Raw genomic sequence first — 21,912 nt, forward strand, 5'->3', positions numbered from 1 at the left:
TCCTATAGAATATTTCCTAGAATTCTTTCCTTTCTCATCTCTTCCTCCTTGCTTCCTTATTTCCCATACAATTTCAGCTAAAATCCTACCTTCTGCCTTTCCTTTACCCCCTTAATTCCCTCTGAAATTATTTCCCACTTACTCTGTATATAAGCATTTAGCCCAGTGCCTGATATATAAGTGAGAATTAATAAATTGTCTTCTCCATAAAATGATGTTTCTCTTAGCCTTTGAGTGTACTAAGAAACTAAGAAAACAATGCCTGTAATTCCTTTATTCATTTGAATAGAACCTGTAAACCATTGTTCCATTTAGATATAATGTCTTTATCTCTTCCTGTTTCATTTGTAGTGAGAAAGTCAACATGGAAATTATCCAATGCTACCAGTAACATATCAAATTTTTGATCGTGAGACTGTGAGTCAACAAAGAGTACCAGACCAACAATTGAATTAATGATTGTTGTTAAAAAAGGACTCCCATTGATAAAATGCTTTACATATTTTTGAGCCTCACAATAACAATTTGTAGTTTCAATCCCATTTTATATAGGAGGAAATTTATATAGAGGATCCAAAAGAATTAAATGATTTGGTCAGTGAGTCATAGAATGAATAAAGGTTAAAGAGGATTTGAACCCAGTGATGAGTTTGTTAGATGAACTAAAAAAACAAACAACAGCAAAAAACAAAACTAGGAACCTTCCACTCTTTTCTTTTTAGATATTACTTTGTTATCATTTTTTTGTTTTATATCTCCCTTATTTCCTAACATATATCTATCTACCCCCTTCTCTCTCCACTGAGCTATATTTTATTTTTAAAATAGCCTTTTTTTAAATAAAGGGAAAAATGTCAGTGAAATTATCCAATATACCAACTATGTCTCACAGTATATGCAATATTCCATATTTACAGTATTCCACCTGTGCGGAAGAATATCAGAAGTATACCTTCTTGGCTCTTTTGGGGTTTCAGACTTGGTCATTTGTATACAGGTCTAATTTCATTTTATGTTTTGGTTTTATTCATAGTTATACTTGGTTAATTTATATTTCTGGAGACATATTCTTCTGGCTTGGCTTACTTCACTTTTTCAATTCCTCAAAAACTCCCATGCTTCTCTGAACTCTTACATTTTTTTCCATAATATACTTAGCTAATTTCAAATTAAAGATTGCTCCCTGTTTTCCACCACTCTCCCACTGCAGAAGGTGCTTTATTTAGCTCTTTCTTTCTGCTTCATGAAGCAAATTTTATATCAAATTTAAGATTTCCTTTCCATAAAAGTGTGCCTTTTTGGGTTAGGGTAGAGGAGATGGAACAAAGTTAAAGCAGTAGAAGTGGGTTTCATGGCACAGAATTGTAGTCCCCTGCTACTGTAAAGACTGATATTGCTGAATTGTTTGAACTCAGGAATTCTGGCTGCAGTTGGGTTAAGGCTAATCTGGGAGGCTACATTAAATCCCACACCAATATGGCAAGCTTCTAGGAAGCTAAGGAAGGGCACACCAACTTAGCTAGGAAAAAACTAGTTAAAGCCTTCATGTTCCTCAGGAATGTGATAGGCCCACAAGAGACTACGGTGTTTCTATGAGATAGTCTCTCTTTCCACCATCACCCCCAAAACAGTGGGGAGGAGAGAAGAATAAAAAGAAGTTAAAAAGTCTCTTTAGCCACATGGTACTCTTCCTTGATCTTCCACTTAGCCTAATCCTACTTTCTACCACATAAAAATAATTCGTGTGCAGGGAAAAAAAAACCAGACCCCCTCTTTATGCTCATTCTAACTGTTTAAAAGTTTTTTTTTAGATGAAGTTAGCAATAACTAGAAATTATTATTTCTAGAAGAAAATTCTATCAGCAGTTCAATAACAAGAATTCCCAATCTTCAGAATATTAAAAAAAAACTGAAGGGCTAAAAATTAATTCCAAGAATTTACATGTTTACAAATATTGTATGCATTTCTGATATGTTTTGTCTCTCTTTGTTCCTTTAATATTTACTTGTTGAAAATACAAAAAATCAAAAGCTTGTGTGAGTGATTAGATCCTTTAACCATTTTCTCACAGATGTGAGAGATGAAGACTAAATATATCTTAGTGTCAGTTGAAAAATGACTAAATAAGAATAAAGAGTACTTCTTATTGGTTTGACACATTAGATAGGAAAATCTCTAGTATCTCTTCTGGATAATCCTTACTAACCCAAGAAGTGAAGCCGGTGTTAGAACAGGCAAAACCAAGCAATTAGAATGCAGGATCTGAAGTGAGGAAAGCCTAAATTCAAATCCCACCTCATACATTTATTTGCTGTAGGAGTCTAGGCAAATCATTTAAACTCTGCCTGTCCCAGTTTCTTCATCTGTAAAATAGGGGTAATAATAGTACCTCCCAGGGATGTTGTAAGGATCAAATGAGATATTTGTAAAATACACTTATTGTTTGTTGTCCTTTGTTCTCAAAGAGGGCCGAAATGGCATCACTATGTTAGAGTTGAATTACAGTGTGTCTGTGGCTGGTCAGATCAATATGAACTCGGAATGCTAAAACCACAGGGTGGACACAAACAGTCCATAGATACACTTGGAGTGGATTCTCCACCTCGAGTTTCTTCTGCGTTAATTCAATTCTGCTTTCCTTATAGAGCACACCACCTTCTCTGATGAAAGCATGTTGTGCTGAGTGGTTCTGCACCAGGATCTCCTATGTCATACAGTCAATTCTAAAATTCTTAAGAGATTCCTTGAGAGTGTCCTGGTATTGCTTTTTCTGACCACTTTGTGAGCACTTATTCTGCATGAGTTCTCCATAATTTTTTTTTTTTTTGGCAAGTGTACATTTGGCAATCATACAATGTGGCCAGCCCAACAAGTGCTCTGCAGTAGAATTGGAATGCAAGGCAGATTAGTTTGTGAAAGAACCTCAATATCTGGTATTTTATCCTGCCAAACTGCCATGAAGTACTATATAAATAGTAATAGTAGTGGTGGTAGTAGTAGTAGTGGAAAAGGAGAAAGAAGAAGAAAAAAGAAGAAGAAGAGGAGGAGGAGGAAGAAGGAAGAAGCAAAAATGGAAAGAGGAAGAGAAGAAGGAGGAGGAGGAGGAGGAGGAGGAGATGAAGACAAAAGAAGATGACAACGACAAAGACGCCACCAAAGAAGAAGAAGAAAGAAGGTGGTAGTGGTGGTGGTTATACTAATTGTTTTTTCCTAAACACAAAGGAGAAAAATAAGCACTGACCACAATCATATGAGCAATAAACTCTTATTTGTTTCCATCTCTGGAAGTTATAGTGCAAGGTTAGTGTCTTGAAATATGTTTTTCTTTCTGGCTTCATTCTCTGCCCACTTCCGTGGCTATGGCTGGGGCAGAATCAGGCGCAGAAGGAATGTTTGATGTCTTCACTATTCTCTCATATCAAATGTTATCAGAATCTTGAGGTTATTGTAAGTTTGGAACTTAAAGGGAACTCATGGGCCATTTAGTCTGCTTACCTTATTTTATAAGTGAGAAAATTGAAGCCCACAGGGGAGAAATGACAAATGGCATGAGGCAAGAGAACCCATCATGGAAAAGGCAAAATTTAGAGTCTTCAGTTCTCATATTATCACATAGACATGCTAGATTCGAATTTAAAATGGCTTAAGGAGACATTAAGGAAGGAGATAAGGGTGAAGAGGGGAAGGAGCAGGTGAAAAAGATGCCACCAGTTACAAAGAAGTGAAAATTTATATTGTTGTTCAGTTGTTTCCAACTTTTTATGATCCCATTGGGTTTTTCTTGGCAAAAAATGTAAGAGTGGTTTTGCTATTTTCTTCACTAGCATTTTGCAAATATTAACTCATTTGATCTTCACAACAATCTTGGGAGGTATTTCTATTATGCCCATTTTACATATGAAGAACTAAAGCAAACAATGTTAAGTGACTTGCCCCAAGTCTAAGGCCAGATTTGAACTCATGAAGATGAGTCTTGCTGACTTCCTTTCTCAGCTCTATCTTCTGCACCACCTTGCTGTCCCTTTTTCATAAAAACCTATAGTCCTGCAGTGAGGGCCATCTCTAGTCATCCTAATCAATACCTTGTTACAAGACCCACATGGCTCTGGTGGGGAAAGTGAGGCAGGTGATCTCACACAGCCCTCCCTCACTTAAATCCATGGTCCTTTTCAAGAACAAAGGACAAACAACAACAAAAACAACATATTTCACAGTTTTTCCATTGACTCAATGTTATTTCTAAAACAATGAGTGATTTTTTAAAAAAAATCACAGTATGCCAAAAACCATTCTGGATACCCTACATGCTCTCAGTAATTAAACAAAACTGTTGAACCACTAGGAAGTGTTGCACATGGGCTGGTCCTGATCATCCACTAAAAAATCATAAGCAATAAGGTCATATACAGATTTCATCACAAGTAAATAACATCTCATTGGCAAGTCATAAAAAACAGAGGCAGAGAAAAGATGCTTTGATCAATATTAAAACAAACAAACAAACAACAAAATTCTTTCTTGGTTAATTCAGCCCAGAAGAGAAGAATTACTTTCTCTTAAAATATCCTTCCTATTGGTTGGTTCAGCCTATGCTAGTATCACAAACTGAGTGGTTTCAGGAATACATCCACCTCCAGCAGAAGATTCAGAAACATTTTTAATTAAAATAAGCTATTTCAAGGTCAATTAAAGTTGTGTCACCATGCTTCTATCTTTGTCTTGTCAGGATTCCTAACGTTAGCCTAACCAAAATGAGCATAGCCCTAATTGCTCAGCTCAGCTTTAGGAAAACTATAAGGATCAAAGAGCATAAAACCATTGACTTTGTCATCTATGGTTTCACCATCAAATACAACCCTTTTTTTCAGTCTAATAATCCTAAGGGTAACTACCATAAAATCACAACACAAGAATTAAGCAGTAGAAAAAAAAAGAAATTTTTAATAGTCCCTATCTAGTTCACAATCAACTAATTTTGAATAAACATCTGAGAGTGTAAGTTTCAGTCTGTTCCCCCTATTCCCAAACTTAATCCTTCTCTATCTGCTTGTATTGTATGATTCTAGTTCATGTCCTGCCATAGATGTTTCAGAGATGATCCACAGAAGGACCATGGTTCCAATGAGATGTTTCCTAATGGTATCCCTTATGCAATATTAACTATACCCATGAAATATTGTAACAAGGAAAAAATGACCAGGGAAAAACTCCTGCAATATTGGTTTGGTCAAAATAGATCTAAGGAAAAACTTGAGGGCTTATTTACTAATAATACAGATTTATTCTTTGTCTATTATTCAGAGCCACTACTAGTGAATAGAAAGGCATCCTGGAAGCCAGAAGGGCCCAGATTCAAGTCTCATTATTGCCACATACTAAGTAGAGGGGTAGTTATTCAACGTTTCATTGCTTCAAGAGTTATAAACTGAATTATATTGAAGCAGGAGTTTCCTTACTGGGGAGTTTCTTGTACCAATGAAATCACAAGTCAAATCCCTTTACTTTGTGCTAATATAGCAAGTTCTCTTTTCATTTTGTAAAATAAGAGACTGAGGTTGGGAGAATTGATTGTTCTAAAATTTTTTTTCAAGAGATGATAATCCTAACGAATGCACGGGCATTTACAGATTCCACTGATTTCAAATGATTGAGGCTCCCTAATCTCATCCCATTCTTTGAACAAAACATGCATAGGTTAAGCACATTCGACCTTAAGTCAATTTAATAATCCTATGCTTAATTTAAAACTACTTTCAGAAGCATTCACCTACATTACAATGTCATTAGGCTTTTCTTACTGAATTACTCCAAGAGATTATATTAGTTTCAGTGACATGTTAAATTACAAAATTTTCATTCTGATACTATAGTAAATTTCACAAGCAAAAGCAGTTTGAGACTTGGAGGTCTATTGTACTCTCTGCTATTAAAAATATCTATAGTGTCAGTCTTTATATAGATGAAATATGAAATCATCACATAATCATGAATGTAAGGAAGATGTCATACATAGTGTGGTTCAAAGGGTGATGGAGGGATGAGAGAGAGACCGTTAAGTGACCAGAGAAGACTTGCATAAAAAAGTGGAATATCATCTAGGAATTTCTAATAGGAAAAAGGAGGTAGACAAATTGTGAAGTATGATGTTAGCATGTAAGCTGCCTGAGGATAGGAATTGTTTCATTCTTTGTGTGTTTCCCCCCCCCCAGTGTCTAGCACAGAGTAAGGTACATAGAAGGTACTTAATAAATGATTACTGATGAATGTATGAACGAAAAGATGATATATATTTAGGCTGAGAGCTGCAGTGCATTCCATTAAATAGTGAACTTCTCCAGAGTATAGGCTATCTTTTGATTCTTTTCTGTATCCCTAATGCTTAGCAAAGTGCCAAGTATAAAGTAGGTATTTAATAAATGTTTATTGGCTGATGGTGTCCAAAGAAATGTTTAAAGAGATCAAAGAATGTCGCCAGAATATTGGGTGAATCCTCAAAAGAGAGTTCATGGAAGGATGAGAAGAAAATGTATGTAACTTGCTGGGTGACCATAATATCACTATGAGATCTCCTATGATCTTAGCAAAAAACACCAGTGGCCTGTCGTGTTATTTAGCTGTTTGGAGATATTACCAGAGGGCAGGAGTGGGGGCAGTTGAATGGATATAAATAAGGAAGCCCTAATGGGAGATATTACCAAATGAGTAATTAGAGTGGTCAAGTAGAGAGGAAGCATCCAAAAACAATTTTGATGAAATTTTGTTAGAAGAATACATTTACCAAACAATACTTTGATTAGACCTTGAGTTTCCTGAGGGGTTCTTGAGGTATTTATCTTTATACCTCCAGCAGCTAACCTAGTTCCTTATAAAGATTAAGTGCTTGATAAATGCTTGTTGGATTTAATTTGAAAATTAAACCCTCCTAAGTTTGTGATATTGTATATACATATATGTAATATAAGTGGATCAAATACTTGAATTAACCATTTTTTAAAACTATATTAATTCCAAGAGAATGAGGCAAAACATAAGAAAGCCTAAAAAGCAATAGTTTGGGAGCCAGAGGACCCGAGTTCAAATTTTCCTGCCCTCTTTCTAAATAGCCAAGTGTCCTTATGCAAGATGCTTCATATCCCTCTGGCCCCAGGCCTCCTCATTTACAAAATGAAGAGCTTGGATTAGATAGCCTCCCCTCTGGTTCTAAATCTCTTCTCTTGTGATCCTACATTCAGAAAGATGACTAGAGCACTGCAGGTCTGGAATCATCAAAGACAGATTCTGCGGAGATTATGATCCCATTCTATCTGAGATACAAGAGCCGTCTCCAGAAGAGGTTCCAGCAGATCACAAACAAGGGGAAGAAGTTCCTGATTAACCTTCCATTAACCAGAAAAATTAAATCAAACTGCTGTTTTCTTTCATGAATTAATTCTAATTAGAATATTTCTGAACATAAAGGGCTTTGAAAAAAGAATCATTATCTCTTTCTTTCTTTTTCTTCCCCCTCCCCCCCCCTCTCTCTCTCTGTTTTTTCTCTCTCTCCCTTCCTTCTTCCCTCTTCTATAGTCTCCTTTTCTTCTTCCCTTTTCTATATTTCTGTTCCTCTCTCACATGTGGTCTCTGTCTCTATCTCTGTCATTGTCTGTTCTCTGTCTCTGTATTTCTCTTTCTTCCTCCTCCTCCTCTGTCTTCTTGTATCTCTCTCTCCCTCCCTTCTTCCTCTATATCTCCCTTACATGCAGTCTGTCTCTATCACTTGTCAGTCTCCATGTGTGTCTTTCCCTCCTTCTCCCTCTCTGTTGCCTTCTCTCTCCTCCTCCTTCTTCTTCTATATCATTTTTCTCTCACTCTCTCTCCTTCCATCTCCCCAGCCCCTTTCCCTTTTCTCCCTCTGTCTTCTCTGCCTTCTCTCCCCTCTCTCCCATTCTCCCTCTCCCTCCCCGCCCCTCTCTCTCACACACATATACATGGTTTACATCCAATTCTCTAAAACTATATCTACATGGACAGTGAGAAATAACAATAAAATGGAATAGAAACTTGATCATGCAAGCTTTTTTAAAAGAGCTTTTAGGTGAGTGTGGAGTGAAGGTCTAATAAGGGACCTGATTAATGTTCTACATTGATAAAAATCATATGTAACTAAATCGAGGCACTTGCCTATACCCTGGATCCAAGATAATGTCTTTCCCCCTTAGGTTTCATTAATGTATCCAATGTATCCAAATTTTAAGCATCACAAACCTATAAAAATAGTTTTTACACTGAAAAATGAGACATGTATATGTATATGAAACATTTGATTGAGGAGCCTTTAAAAATAATTGTTAGTGAGATATTGGTACTAATTATTATTCTAAAGGTAAATATATCAAAAAATCTGTGATTTCATAGATATGAAAACTTTTCACCAACAGAGACTTAAATCTCTATAATTTAGTAGATGAATGGTAGTGAAGTGCCTGATGTTCAGAGGGATCCATGCTACAAATGCCCATATATTCATGGAGGGGGAAAGCACTCGATCTGGTATTTTATAAGGATAGCAAATTCCTGGTATAGAAACTTTCTTCACTGATGAAAATTTATAATTCTCTATAAGAGAATATCAGAGAGTTTCTGGAATACTGAGAAATCATGTGCCTATGTTCCCACACTACTAGAATTTGTCAAAGGCAAGAACTGAACCCATATCTCTCTGATTCCAATACCTCTCTATCCATTAGATGATGGAATAGTAAATTTGAACTAGAAAGCAACTTATAGAAGCCAGTAGTCCAACCTGCTAATTTTATGTAGGAAATTGATGTCTAGTGAAGTTAGGTGACTTACATAAATTCACACAGATAAAATGACTAATGCAGTATTTCAATCAGGAATTGACATCAAAATCTAACCTCCTTTTCACTGAGCCATGCTATCTTCCTGTATGTAGTACTCTTATCATATTATTTTATATACTACGAACTTGCCAGAGCTGGGATTGGAAAATAGGTCTCCTGACTCCAGATACAAGTTTTCTTCTTCCAAATTCATTGGCCTTTCTAGTGAATCACATTAGTAATAACCCCTAATCATACGTCTAAGGTACTTCGGAGCCTTGATTTCTTCATTTATTCGCTGTCATCATACTTATTTTTCTGTGAAATTTATCCCTATTCTAAGTATTCTAAACTGAAAAATGATCATTAAACTTGTAAAAATAATTTTCACACTGAAAAGTGAGCATATGAAATATTTCACTGAGTAGCTTCTAAAAGTCATTGTCAGTGACCCCATCTTATACCATTGCTGTAATAAAATCATTTTGCAAATCTTAAAATGAAATATAACTATGTGTTATAATTATCATTAAAATCAGTACAGAGAATACTGATTTGAGATTTTGGTATAAATCATTGGCAAGACTGTGTAAATCTCAGTCAACTTATTCTTAATATCCATTTAAATATTTAAATGGGTACCCACAGGACCTTTTCACAGAGTTTTGTGCGAGTGAAAAGATAAAGTATGAAAGGTGCTTTTTAAATTTTATATGTATAAATATCAATTGTTAAAGAGGAGACAATGTTGTAACATTTAACTTGATTTACATAACAATTTCTCATTTGATTCTCACAATAATCCTAAAAGGTAGATTCCTCATTTCCCAGATGAGCAAACTAAGGCAGAGATGAGTAGGCAGATTTGGACAACAACACATAAATAGTAAATGGCAAAGATCAGATATTTTATTACAAATTCAGTGCTACCATTAGACTGTAAGCTCCTTGAAGGCAGACTGTCACTTGCCTTTTTTTTTTTTTTTGTACCACCAGCATGTAGCACAGTGCCTGAAGATAATAGACGATTAATAAATATTTACTGATTGATTGCCCTTCCCTTTACATCACAGCTGCCTCATTTTCATTGATGAAATCTCTTTTTTTCTGAACAGATATAATATGGGATATTAATGATTACTACAAAATCTGCAACAATGAATAACTCCAGTCTTTGTGTCCTACAAACATCTCTTATTCCCATAATTGTACTTGAATTTTTTCTCTCATTCATCTGCTTTGTCAGATTTAATTCTGAGTCATATGAGTAAAATGTATGCCTTCCTCTTCCCAGAAGCAAGTCCACCATATTCCTAGAACCTTGTCATAAATCACCATAATGAAGGTTTCCATGAAATGTTTCTCCATTCTATATGAAAGATATAAATATCTCCAATTCATAATGGTCCAAGGTAAGTGGAAAAAATTACCTATACAACTGAAATCCATAAAAAATATTTAAAAATTCATTTCAGGCTTTAGTGTCAATCTCTTCTACATTTAGATATTTTAGAAAAATTTTGGCCACAAATAAGGCACAATTTTAAAGCCAGGCTAATCATTGGTATCCAATATATACCACCCCCCAACTGCTCCCATCCTGTTCCTCTGAATGTGATCTAACAAAATCATTTATAGTATGGGTCAATAATTAAATATTATATCCCAAAGAAATATTGTTGTAATGGCCATGAAGGCAGCTTAAGAAAGTGCTGTGGAGAGTTTAGAGGTTGTTCAGACATGAAAGATGCCAAGGTTATCTGATTCAGCCCATGCCATTGCCAGTTGTCTTGATTTTTGTCTTGCCACTGGACTTTTATGACTCTGGGAGAGAGATTGAGATTGGCAGCTTTGTGTAATTATGTATTTTGTGTAATTATGGATTTAAATCCTGTTATGAGCTAGAACTTGAAACAAGGTGATAACTCAAGAGAGATGTTAGAATCCTAATGTTAACTCAATGGAATTGATACAATGCTTATTGGTTCACACATTAGAGCAAATCTTTACAAAGTGATGTCAGTTGCCTAATTTAGCATGATACTTAGCAAATTCTCTAACTCACTAATGTATTTAAGTATTCATTGGAGTTCACAAGTATGGGAAATTCACAAAGTTAACTTTGTAACTTTGTGAATTCACACCTCCCTTAATCCCTCCTTCTCCTTTGGGGGATCACATATAAAGAAGCTCTTAAAGCTTCAGGTGAGTTAGTTCAGTTGAAAAGATAGAGACGGGAGCACTCCGGGAGGAAGTCTACAAGCCCACTCTCAGAGGTGGAGTAGATTCATTCCATCTTCTACCTTTGTGCTGGCTGGAGGTTGAAGAAACCAGAGGCAAAGGGAGAAAATAAATGTTTGGATTTTATCAGCTGGCTGTATTTGAGGTGATTATTACTCTGAACTGAAACTAAGGCTGCCTCCAGAAAATCTCCCCAAGAAACCTACTCTCCCCCAGAGAACCATTATATTTTAAAGAAGAGAACATCACATTTTGGCACCCGAACAGGGAGATACCTTTTCAGGATTCACTTTTGCAATACCAGCAGCAAAAAAGACAGCCAGAGTGGTCACTGATTTCCTCATCCAAGCATTCGCAATTATGGGTGTGCCAAAAGAAATAAAAGCAGATAATGGACCTGCATGTGCTTCTAGACATTTTGAACACTTTTGTGCACAGTATAAGATTTTACACACCACTGGCATACTCTTTAATCCTCAAGGTCAGGCAATCATAGAAAGAAGAAGCAGAGACATTAAGACACTCCTCCAAAAACAAAAGAAAGGGGGCGCCATAGGTAACACTAGAGAACTTCTAAATTTAGTTCTCTATACCATTAATTTTTTAATTTTTGATAAAGATGCACTGGCTCCAGCAGACAGGTTTTATAACCCACCAGAAGGACAGTGTCCAGTGCAAGCAGCTCCACCATCTTTAGATAATCGCCAGGTGATGTGGAGAGATCCAGAAAGTGGTAAATGGAAGGGACCAGATAGACTAACTGCTTGGGGGAGAGGGTTTGCTTGTATTTCTACAGATGGAGAAGGAATCAGAATGAGCTGTATTGGCCTTGTCCATCAAAGAGAAACAGAAAAAGAGAAAAATCTGGAAACAAAGGAGAAGATCTAAGAACAAAACTAGTAGGAATCATTGGATTCCTTGAGATGAAAAATTGTTAATGAGACTATTGCAGCACTTCAAAGCTTGCAGGAAGTATTGGATTCCTGGCACATGAACTAATGGACAATTAATTCCTTTTGAACTATTTCTAGGATTTATAGACATGTATAAATTCTGATGTTGATTCATTTTATTTGTTATATTACTATTAGCCTGTGTTATATTGCTATGTGCTTATGTCATTATGTGTAATGCCTCTCTTACTGATGGATTTATGTATACCTGTTTCAAGTGAGCCCCTTTAGAAATCCGCTAATGTGATTTGATTTCCCATTTCCTTTGGTGTTTTCATCTCCCTTCCTGAGATGTCAGGGAGGGTGTGACCACCTTCTTTTTATGGTGTTTTCACTTATTTTTTGAGCAGTCAGGAAAGGTGTGATCATCTTTTCTTTTCTTTTTTTTTTTTTTTTGGGGGGGGGGGTTCTCACCTCCTTGAGAAGTCAGGGAGGTCATGACCACCTATGTTCTAAATCAAAAGAAAAAGGGAGATGTTATGAGCCAGAATTTGAAACAAGGTGATAACTCAAGGGAGATGTTAGAATCCTAGTGTTAACTCAATGGTCACATTCATTCCATCTTCCATCTTTGTGCTGGCTGCAGATTGAAGAAAGCAGAGGCAAAGGGAGAAAATAAACGTTTGGATTTTAGTAGCGGCTGTATTTGAGGTGATTATTACTCTGAACTGAAACTAAGGCTGCCTCCAGAAAACCTCCCGGAGAAACCTGCTCTCCCCCAGAGAACCAGTATATTTTAAAGAAGAGAACACCACAAAATCCAAATCACAAATTAGTCAAGATATAACTCTATGATATGATTGGTCCCCTTTAAAATGAAAGATGAAGAATAATTTGCATTATGAAGAGAAGAGATTGAGTGGGGTTCAGTAGATAGATCCTTGAGCCTGAAATCTGGAAGACTTGAATTCAAATCCAATTTTAGACACTAACTATTGATCATGGGCAAGTCACTTTGCTTCTATATTCCTCATATAAAATGGGAATAATAATCGCATCTACCTCCTACAGTTATTGTGAAGATCAAATAAAATAATAACCACAAAACTCTTATCGCCGTATCTGATACATAGTACATATCAAATCAATGTTAGCTATTATTATCAGTGCTTTTCTAATGGTAGAATTATAAGCATAAAGATTTGGTAGAGGAGATTAAAGGAAGTCAATCTCTCTGAGTCTCAATTTCCTCATCTGTAAAATGGAGATAATAATTGCCCTAAATATTCTAAAGAGTTATAATTTGAGAGACAGCAAACACAATAATAATAACGAATCACAATTATATAAAGCATTTTAAGATTTGGAAAGTGCTAAATGACTTCCACTTATGACTCCCCTGCTTTAGATATACCACTGCAATGGGACTGTTCCTTCCTGAATACAACATTGTTCATGCTATACTCCCTACCTATCATACTTCTAACCTTCCTTTAAGGGCTGCCTCCTGTTCTACCAGCTCCATGAAACTCTCCTTAAGCATCCCAATCCACTGGCGTTTCCAATTCCTTTAATTTCTTTTCTAGCAATTATTTTTGGTCTATGGAATTCATTGGGCATTTATGTTATATTGTTTGTCCATTCTCAATGATCTAGGATGATGTCTTGATTTTTTTAGTGAATTGAATTTAACTGAGGCAGAGTTGTGCAAAATCATCAAACTCATGCTCTCCTCTAGAATCATGTGATCCAATGGCAAGACATAAGTCAGGATGACTGGTGATAACTGGGGATTTAGTGGGAGACCTAAGCCTTTTTAAATTAAGATCTTTCTTCTTAACTAAATATAATGGAAAGAAAAATGAAGTAAGAGGATCTGGCTTTAAGAACAGAAACATCTCAGAATTTTAATTGTATTCATCCATTAAATAGGAATAATGTTCATTCTCCTGATTATCATCAAACTAAAATGCTACTTTCTACAAGGAGGTATTCTGGATCTCCTTTAATATTAGTGTCTTCTTTCTGAGACATCTTATCTGTATGTTGTCTCCTATTAGAATGTAAGCTCTAAAGGCAGATCCATTCTTGCCTTTATTTAGATTTCTAGCACTTATCACAGTCACTTAATAAATACTTATTCACTCACTGACTGACCTGTATTACCTCTTATCCAAGGCTATTTTGAGGATCAAATAGCAATGTAAGTGAAACCATTTACAAACTTTACAGTCAGTGCCTTATAAATTTCTAGTATCATTATCATTGCAAGGTCCTTGAAGGCAAGGTTTATATCATTCTTTTTAATCCTCCAGTAGGAGAATAGAACCACACCTTGTCCATAGTAGAGTTTTGCTAAATTTTGATCTAAAGACATATCAAATGAATGAAAAAAGTTGCTTAAAATAGGTACAGCTCTTAGCTAGGCTTAAAAATCTAAGTTCAATTAAAGAAAGAAATAAGACTGTGCAACACACTCTAATGGGATTTTTCTGTATCTCTTCTATCCTTTACCTGGTATTACATTACTCTTAGAGCACAGGAATACTTAGTACTGGTGTGCAGAGGAATTATACTGTGCCCTTGGGAATGATCCTGTTACATTTTCTGCTGGCAGCAAAAGTAAAGGCTCAGGTTTATTTCCCTTCTTGAGTCACAAGGAAGACACCCAAGTATTCAATTCTAATTCTGCACTGCCCAAACTTCTCCTTTTTCTGGTTCCTTAACCACCCCACACCCACAGTGTGATCTAGGGACAGTTACAGGATGAAGCAAATAGAAGGCTGCTCCTAAAATCAGAAAGACCTGAGTTCAAATCAGACACTGAAAAGTGGGAACTTCAGTCTGCCTCAGTTTCTTCAATTGTAAAATGAGGATAAGAACAGAACTATTCTCCCAGGATTGTTATACAGCTCAAAGGAGATAATATTTGTAAAGAGTTTAACACAGTGCTTAGCATATAGCAGGTGCTTAATAAGTGCTAATTCCTTCCCACTCTCCAACCCTCCAACATACCTTGTGATAACTCAAAAGCAGACTGACTTCAGTCTATAACTGTTGACTTCTTTCTTCTCCCAAAGCTGTGCTTATTTCCTGCATAAAACAAGCCAAGTTTATAACTTCTTCCAATAAATTGAGCCAGTATTTACTGAAGTCCCACTACATGACACTGATCTTCTAGCTGATTGTCTATCAATCAATTTCAGGCATGTTAATTTTCCCCATGCTGGGAATGCTTTCCTCCCCTTCTGTCTCCAGGCTTCCTTCAAGTTCCAGCTAAAATCCCACTTTCTACAGGAAGTCTTTCTCAATGTTCTTTATTGCTAGTGTATTCCCTCTGTTGATTTTTTCCAGAAATACCTTACACACATATACATGCACACACATATACATGCACACACATTGTTGCTTTTACATTTTACATCATTGCATCATATTGTTTTTCCCATTACACTGTGAGATTCTCAAGGACAGGGGCTGTTTTTTTGCTTTTCTTTGTGTCCCCAGCACATAGCATAGTGCATGGCATATAGTAGGTGCTTAATAAATATTTATTGACTGAGTATGCTGGTATGATGGAATACATACCCAAAGGAATAAAACATGGCTCTTTTCCAAAATAACATAAAATGATGGCGGGGGTGGGGGGGAGAGAGAGAGAGAGAGAGAATTGAAAAAAATTCTATACTGTTCCTTACTGATATTCATTTCATATATATTACATAAACATCATCACATTTTTATATGACTCAAAGATGTCCAGAATAGCTAATGAATAATCTCTGATAGTAAGTATCTAGTTTAGAGCATTTGTGCTGAATCTCATTTGATGAAATTCAATGGAGATAACTATAAACTCTTGCACTTAGATTCAAAAAATCAACTTTAGAAATGTGCCATTGAGGAAGCATAGTCAGATAGAAATTTATCTGAAGCAAATTGGTGACTTGGGTAGAGCACAAGCTTAGAATGACTCAACAGTGTGACATGTCAGCTAAAAAAGTCAATTTGGGCCACTTTATAATAGGCATAGCTTTGAGGAACAAGGAGTTAATAAATTGCCCCATATCTACCTTTATTTCAAAAAATAAAAAAGAAATTGATAAAAACTAAAGAGTATTCAGAATAAAAAAAAAGATAGGAAAGGCAACTAGGTGGCACAATGCATAGGGCACCAACCCTAAATTCAAAAGGACCTGAGTTCAACTCTAGCTTCATACACTTAACATTTCCTGTGTGATCCTGGGCAAGTCACTTAACCCCAATTGCCTCAGGGAAAAAAGTATTCAGAATACAGAGCCTGGATGCTGAAGAGCTTTGAGTTCATGCTATATGAAAATTGGTTAAAGGAAATGGGAAATGCTCAACCTGCAAAAGAGAAAATTCAGAGTACATAAGAGCCATGAATTGCATCACCTTTAGCCAGACTAGTGTACTCTCTCCAAACATTGCTCCTGTTTCTGCTTTCTAGTTCCAGACAGACTAAATCTAACAACTTTTCCACATGATGATCTTGTGAGTATTTAAAGATGGCTATTATATCCTTTATAAATCTTTCTTTTATTTTATCAATTTCCTTCTTATACTGTGTCATCTGAAACTAATCAGATTGTAGTTGTTTGCTTTATATGGAGCAATAAAGGCATTGAATATCTCTATCTTAAGAGTGCTTAAAAGGGCCAAAATGAGAGAGACAAACACCTAATAAGTGCATACAGGAGAACATCCATACCTCCTAGGGAAATTTCTTCCTTTAAATATCAGGAATTGATTCGTTCTTTGACTCCACAGTGCCCAGTATGAAATATTTATTGCTTAATCAAGAATTTGAAATTTGTAAAGTAAAAGGTAGTATGGAATAATGCAAAAGATTAAGAAGGGAATTAAAAAAAAAAACATAGTTGGTTCTTAATTGTAAGAGAACCTATAATACCGTATTTTTCAAAAGCTTTCTTGAGGAAAGATTGTTTCTTTCTTTGTATTTGTATCTTCAGTGACAAGAATGTAGTAGGAACTTAATAGATGCTTATTGATTAATTAGAGCATTTGAGACCCATGGCATAAAATTCCCGCCCCACAAAGAGGGGAAGAAAGGATGAAACAGAATAACATTGACATGCAATATAGACAAGAAAAGGGATGAAAGGAAACAAAATACTTCAGATTTTTCTCAGGAGCTGCCTGTCAAATGTGGAGCATTCTAAGATATTATGATGCAGTGGGGATACAGAGGGAACTATCTTGCATCTTCTACTACTCCCGTATCTATTACCGTGATTTTAAAACTTTATTCTCTAACCCAACCTAAGATACTATCCCAAGTTAGTAAATTTCCAAAATAGGAGGAAGAACTGGGACTTGGAAAGGAAGGTCAGAGAGGATAAAGGAAGGAAGCAAGTTATAAGCAAAGCCGAACTCCAGAAACAAGCTCCAGCTTCCAGCAGTTCACAGAAGCACTAAAGTAGGCTGAGACTCTCCAGTGCAAAGAGAGTTTTTAAAAGCTCTTCTTCATCAATAGTAGATTTAAAAGAAGGTTCCTAGCTCAGCCAGAAATCTACAGGAATTCTCGAAGTAAATCACGTGGGGGAGGGGGGAATTTCATGATTTGGAGTGTGGGTGTGCTTCTTAAACTTTAAAAGGCAGGCAAATGATTTGGCCCCAAAGAAATGTGGACGTAAGAGTTTAAAACTTATACAAATACAAATCATGGTTACTGGCAGAAAGGACTCGGGTCCAAACACATAAACATACTTGAAGAAGTTAACCCAAAGCCAAGGCGTTTATTTTAAAGGGAGGTGGAGCTTCATTAAAGCACTAAGAAAGTCACTGCCACAGGGAAAAACAGCTGGCTGCTGATCAATTTGAACAAACAGGGGCTACTGCTTTATTAGTCTATAAATAAAAGGACTGAGGGCTGGAAGGGGGGATGGGGGAGGGGTGAAGAGGGAAAGAAGGGGAACTGGAGATTCTAAGACTAGGCGAATAAAACTACGAACCAAGAATTGACAGGGGAATACATGGAAACAACACTGATGACATGGAGATCAGCAAGGCACTCAATGGAGGTTTCTTTTCCACACACACCTCCCCGCTCCCCTACACACATACACACACACGCACATCCTGGGGCTACTCCACCCCAGCAGTTCATTGCAGGTCTACCCCTGCAATGAAATGACAGCAGTTGGCAAAACCGAGAAATTGTTCTAAATGAGAGGAGAGAGTGGATATTCCTTGACCAAATCAAAGTCAGTGAGGTACCCTATGAATTGAAAGAAGGAGAAGGAGGAAGAGGAAGAGGAGGCAAAAAGAGGAGGAAAGGAGGAGAGAAAAAGAGGAAGAAAAGGAAGAAGAGAAAGAGGAGGAAGAAGAAGAAAGAATATGATGATGATGACGATGATGACAATCGAAGAAGAAAACACAGTTTATGAAAAGACAGTTCAGTTGTTTATGATTTGTCTCTCTTCGGGGGCAAAGATAAAAGATTGGATTGGGAGAAGTGAGAGGTGCCTCTTGTCTATGGGAGTTCCAACTCTTTGGGCAGCACTTTAGCAGGATGCGGGCGGGGGTGGACATGAAATACTGGGACTTTTCCTCCCGGGGTAAGACCCCATCCCCACCCTATCCCAGTACAATTTTAAAGCTCTAAAGTTAGCCTTTATAACTGGAGAGACACTTGCAGGAACAGAGCTGTTAGTAGGAAGAGGAAGGCTGCAGCTCCGGGAAAGGAAGTGATAGCTGCCTGTCCCGCAACTGCACCCGGGAGACCCCAGGGCACCCGCAGCCGCGGCGTAACTCGCGTCCCTCGAAAGCCGCAGCGGCGGGAGGGAGGCAGGGGCGAGCTGGGCATAGGAACAGCCTAGCTCCCCCTTTGCCGGGGCCCCTCCTTTCCTCCACCCGCCCCGCGGGTGTGAACCGCCTCTGCAGGGCAATCCCGGGCCCCCGAGCACGCAGCCCCCAGTCTCCAGCTTCTCTCCCTGATTTGAAGGGTCCCTTCTCTTGCCCTTCCCTAACCAAAGCCGTGACCATCAGCCACCTCACATCTTCGCAGTCGGTGCGCCCTTCGCCTAGCATCAGCGGCCGCAGCACGGACTCAGTAGCACCAAACCTCGAGGCCTCCGAAAAAAGAAGAGGAAAGGAGGAGTACGATGGAGAAAGGCCCTGGGGTTACAGGGGTCGCCTCTACTCACCCCGAGTAGTGAAGAGAAATGCACCAAAATGGAAGCCGGGTAGAAACTTGGTTCATCGATCCCTAGTGCCCCGGGCTTCCCTGGCACTGGCACAGACTCGGACACGGACGCCGGGCAGGGGTCAACAAGTCCTTCCTTCTAGGCGGCGCTGAGCAGCCTCACGTCCAAAGCTGGGGCACAGCTGTCGGTTAAGAAAAGCGCACCGCACCCACCCTGCAGCCCTTGGGTCCCCTCGGGGCCGCCGCGCTCGCTACTTCCTCCAGTGTGCCTGCGGCTGCCTGTCCCCGAATCCTCCGGTGGGCACCACAGCGAGGACGAGCAGAAGGGAAACGAGCAAAAGGAGACGGCGGCAGCTTCGGGTGCCCCGGGGTTCGGAGGCGCAGCCACGTCCGCGGGGGCTGCCCAGGCTCCCGGGAATGCGGAGAGAAAAGGAGAGGAAGGGAAGGAGAGGAGGAGGAGCGGCGAGAAGGGAAGTGCCCGCGGAGGAGGCGACAGCTGGGCGCAGTCTTCCCTGCACTGCCCCAGGGCGCGGGCGCCTCCGGGGCTGGGGAGTGCCCGGAGCTGGCTAGGGCAGAGTAGAGCTTCTCTGCGCTGCCACCCGCGGGGTGCCCCGGCTGGTGCGGCTGCAGCTGCTGCTTTAGACGCTCGGGGAAAGGATGGGAACTAAGAGGAAGAAGGAGGCTGGTTGGCGCTGGCGCTGGCGCTGCCACTGCTGCTGCTGCTGTAGCTCACGCTCCCCACAGCTGAGCCGGGCCGCCCCTGCCGCTGCTGCTGACACCTGGCCGACACCCGCCGGCCAATCAGAGGAGCCCGGGGCGGGGGCGGGGAAGGGGGCGGGAGGAGGCTCGCGGGGCGGGCGGGAGGGCGCGCGCACGCTCGCATTCTGACACAGAGACACCCGCACCTTGCGCGGGCCCTGCCGCTAGGCACGAGCCGGAGGACGCGCCACTAACCCCCTTCCTCAACGCACCAGCCCTGACCCACCCTCTGCCCCCCTTTCCTCCTCCCGGGGATCAGTGCCCCCGCGTTGCACTAGCTCGCGTGGATTCGCCGTTGCCAGCTTGGCCTGGGGAGACCGGGGGAGGGGAGGATGCGGGTCGCCTCCTTTGCTGCTGCTGCTGCTGCTGCCCGGAAGGCTGAGAGTGGGCTTGGAAAGGGCAATAAAATGGAGCGGGAATATGATTTAAAAAACAAAAAAAAATTTAAAAGGTTGGGAAATGGAGAAGGGTTAAGGAGGAGATAGGATCCGTTCCTGATACTCCCAGGGAGAGTGGGGGAGCACGGCTAAGTCCCGCTTCAAGGCCTGGCAAAGCCCCCCCACTTCCCGGGGACCACTGCAGTACAGGGCTGAAGCGGGTGGCCAAAGAGTGCGGTCAAGGAGTTAGGATTGCAGACGAGGCACTCACTGCAAGAAGACCTGGGTCCCTTTCCCTGATGCACCAGAGCTTGGCTCCCCGACCTTGCATAAATCATTTCATTTAACAAGCATTACACACTCCTTTCCCCATACAACACTCATCCACGCAGTTTCGTGTACACTGGAGGTGCCCAATTCTCCATACGAGGGCCTGTCAGATGAAAGAGTTGGGTGATTATGTGGTTAGCCAGTATACCTAGGAACCTTCTTTGAAAGGCTACTCGGTAGTTAATTGAAGAGTTATGGGGGGGGGGGGGGTCTTCCGTGTCTCACAAACCCAATCAGTCTTAACATTTCAGTTTACTTTCAACAGAGCTGAAGTTAAATGTATCAGAGGCAATAGGAAGAACCCATTGCTTTCAAGTATCCTAATTCTTTTAAGTATCCCATTAACTGAGTAGATGAGAGTTCAAAAATGGACAAGCAAAAACTTAGAAAAACACATTTCCACCAAATTAATTATGTTCAAATTCAGCAAGCAAAACTATGTTGGGAGAGTTCCTACTTACCTGTGTAGAATAGTCAGTTTTCATTAAAATTGTTTTAAGTAGCTACCTTCTTTTGACAATGTCATCTCTTCCTAATATGTGACAATAAATATTTCAGGGGATTTTTTTTCTCCAATTATGATTGCATTCACCAAGTAAAAAATGCATTTACAATATTGGGTAGTTTTGTTTTGATTCAAAGAAGTAGATTTGTGAGCTATTCTCCAGATAATTAATTTCAAGATTCTGAGTATATGACTTTCTTATTTTTGCAGATATAAATTCTAAGTATCCACTGGAAGAATAGTTCTAGAATTAGAGCTTTTTACAACTGGAAAGGACTTCAGAGTCTCACCCACTAGGTGAGCCACTTTTTGAGAGTTTGGTTCAGCACGTTAGGGATATACTTGGTACTGTTAGAAGCTCTATAACTCTGGCCAATGGAATTATAGTATTCCCAAAACACAGATTTATACCCTGAAAGCAGCTGGCTCAACATTGCTCATTAGTATGTAGAACTATAAGAGCGAGAGAGACAGACAGACACACAGAGACGGACAGACAAAGACAAAGACAAAATACACAGATCAAAAGACAGAGACAGAGAAAGTTTTCTTTTGACTGCTGATCACTGTTCAAATGTATTGCAAGATCTTATGTCTGACAGAACAGATATTCTGAAAAGGAGGAAAATACTGGCAAGCATATACTTTGAAAGAGAATAAATTTATGCCAAGAAATGTGGCCAACAGATTTGGTATAGTATCTAAGTCCAACCATGAAACATTTCATCAAAACATTTGTTTCAGATCACATTTTACCCTAGTAAGAGACCAAGAGTCATTTACTGAGTAGGAGCA

At 39.1% G+C, this 21,912-nt stretch overlaps 1 protein-coding gene across 1 annotated transcript in view; it reads right to left on the bottom strand.

Annotated features, from left to right (window-relative positions):
* Window positions 1-21,232, bottom strand: part of MYRIP (myosin VIIA and Rab interacting protein) — a 455,750-nt gene extending 434,518 nt beyond the window's left edge. The window contains 1 exon segment of the mRNA XM_051961221.1: window positions 19,148-21,232. The gene's annotated coding sequence lies outside the window, so the exon portion shown is untranslated.
* Between the last annotated feature and the right edge of the window lie 680 nt (window positions 21,233-21,912).

Source organism: Antechinus flavipes, chromosome 5 (genome assembly GCF_016432865.1).
Source record: "Antechinus flavipes isolate AdamAnt ecotype Samford, QLD, Australia chromosome 5, AdamAnt_v2, whole genome shotgun sequence".
Lineage (NCBI taxonomy): Eukaryota > Metazoa > Chordata > Mammalia > Dasyuromorphia > Dasyuridae > Antechinus > Antechinus flavipes.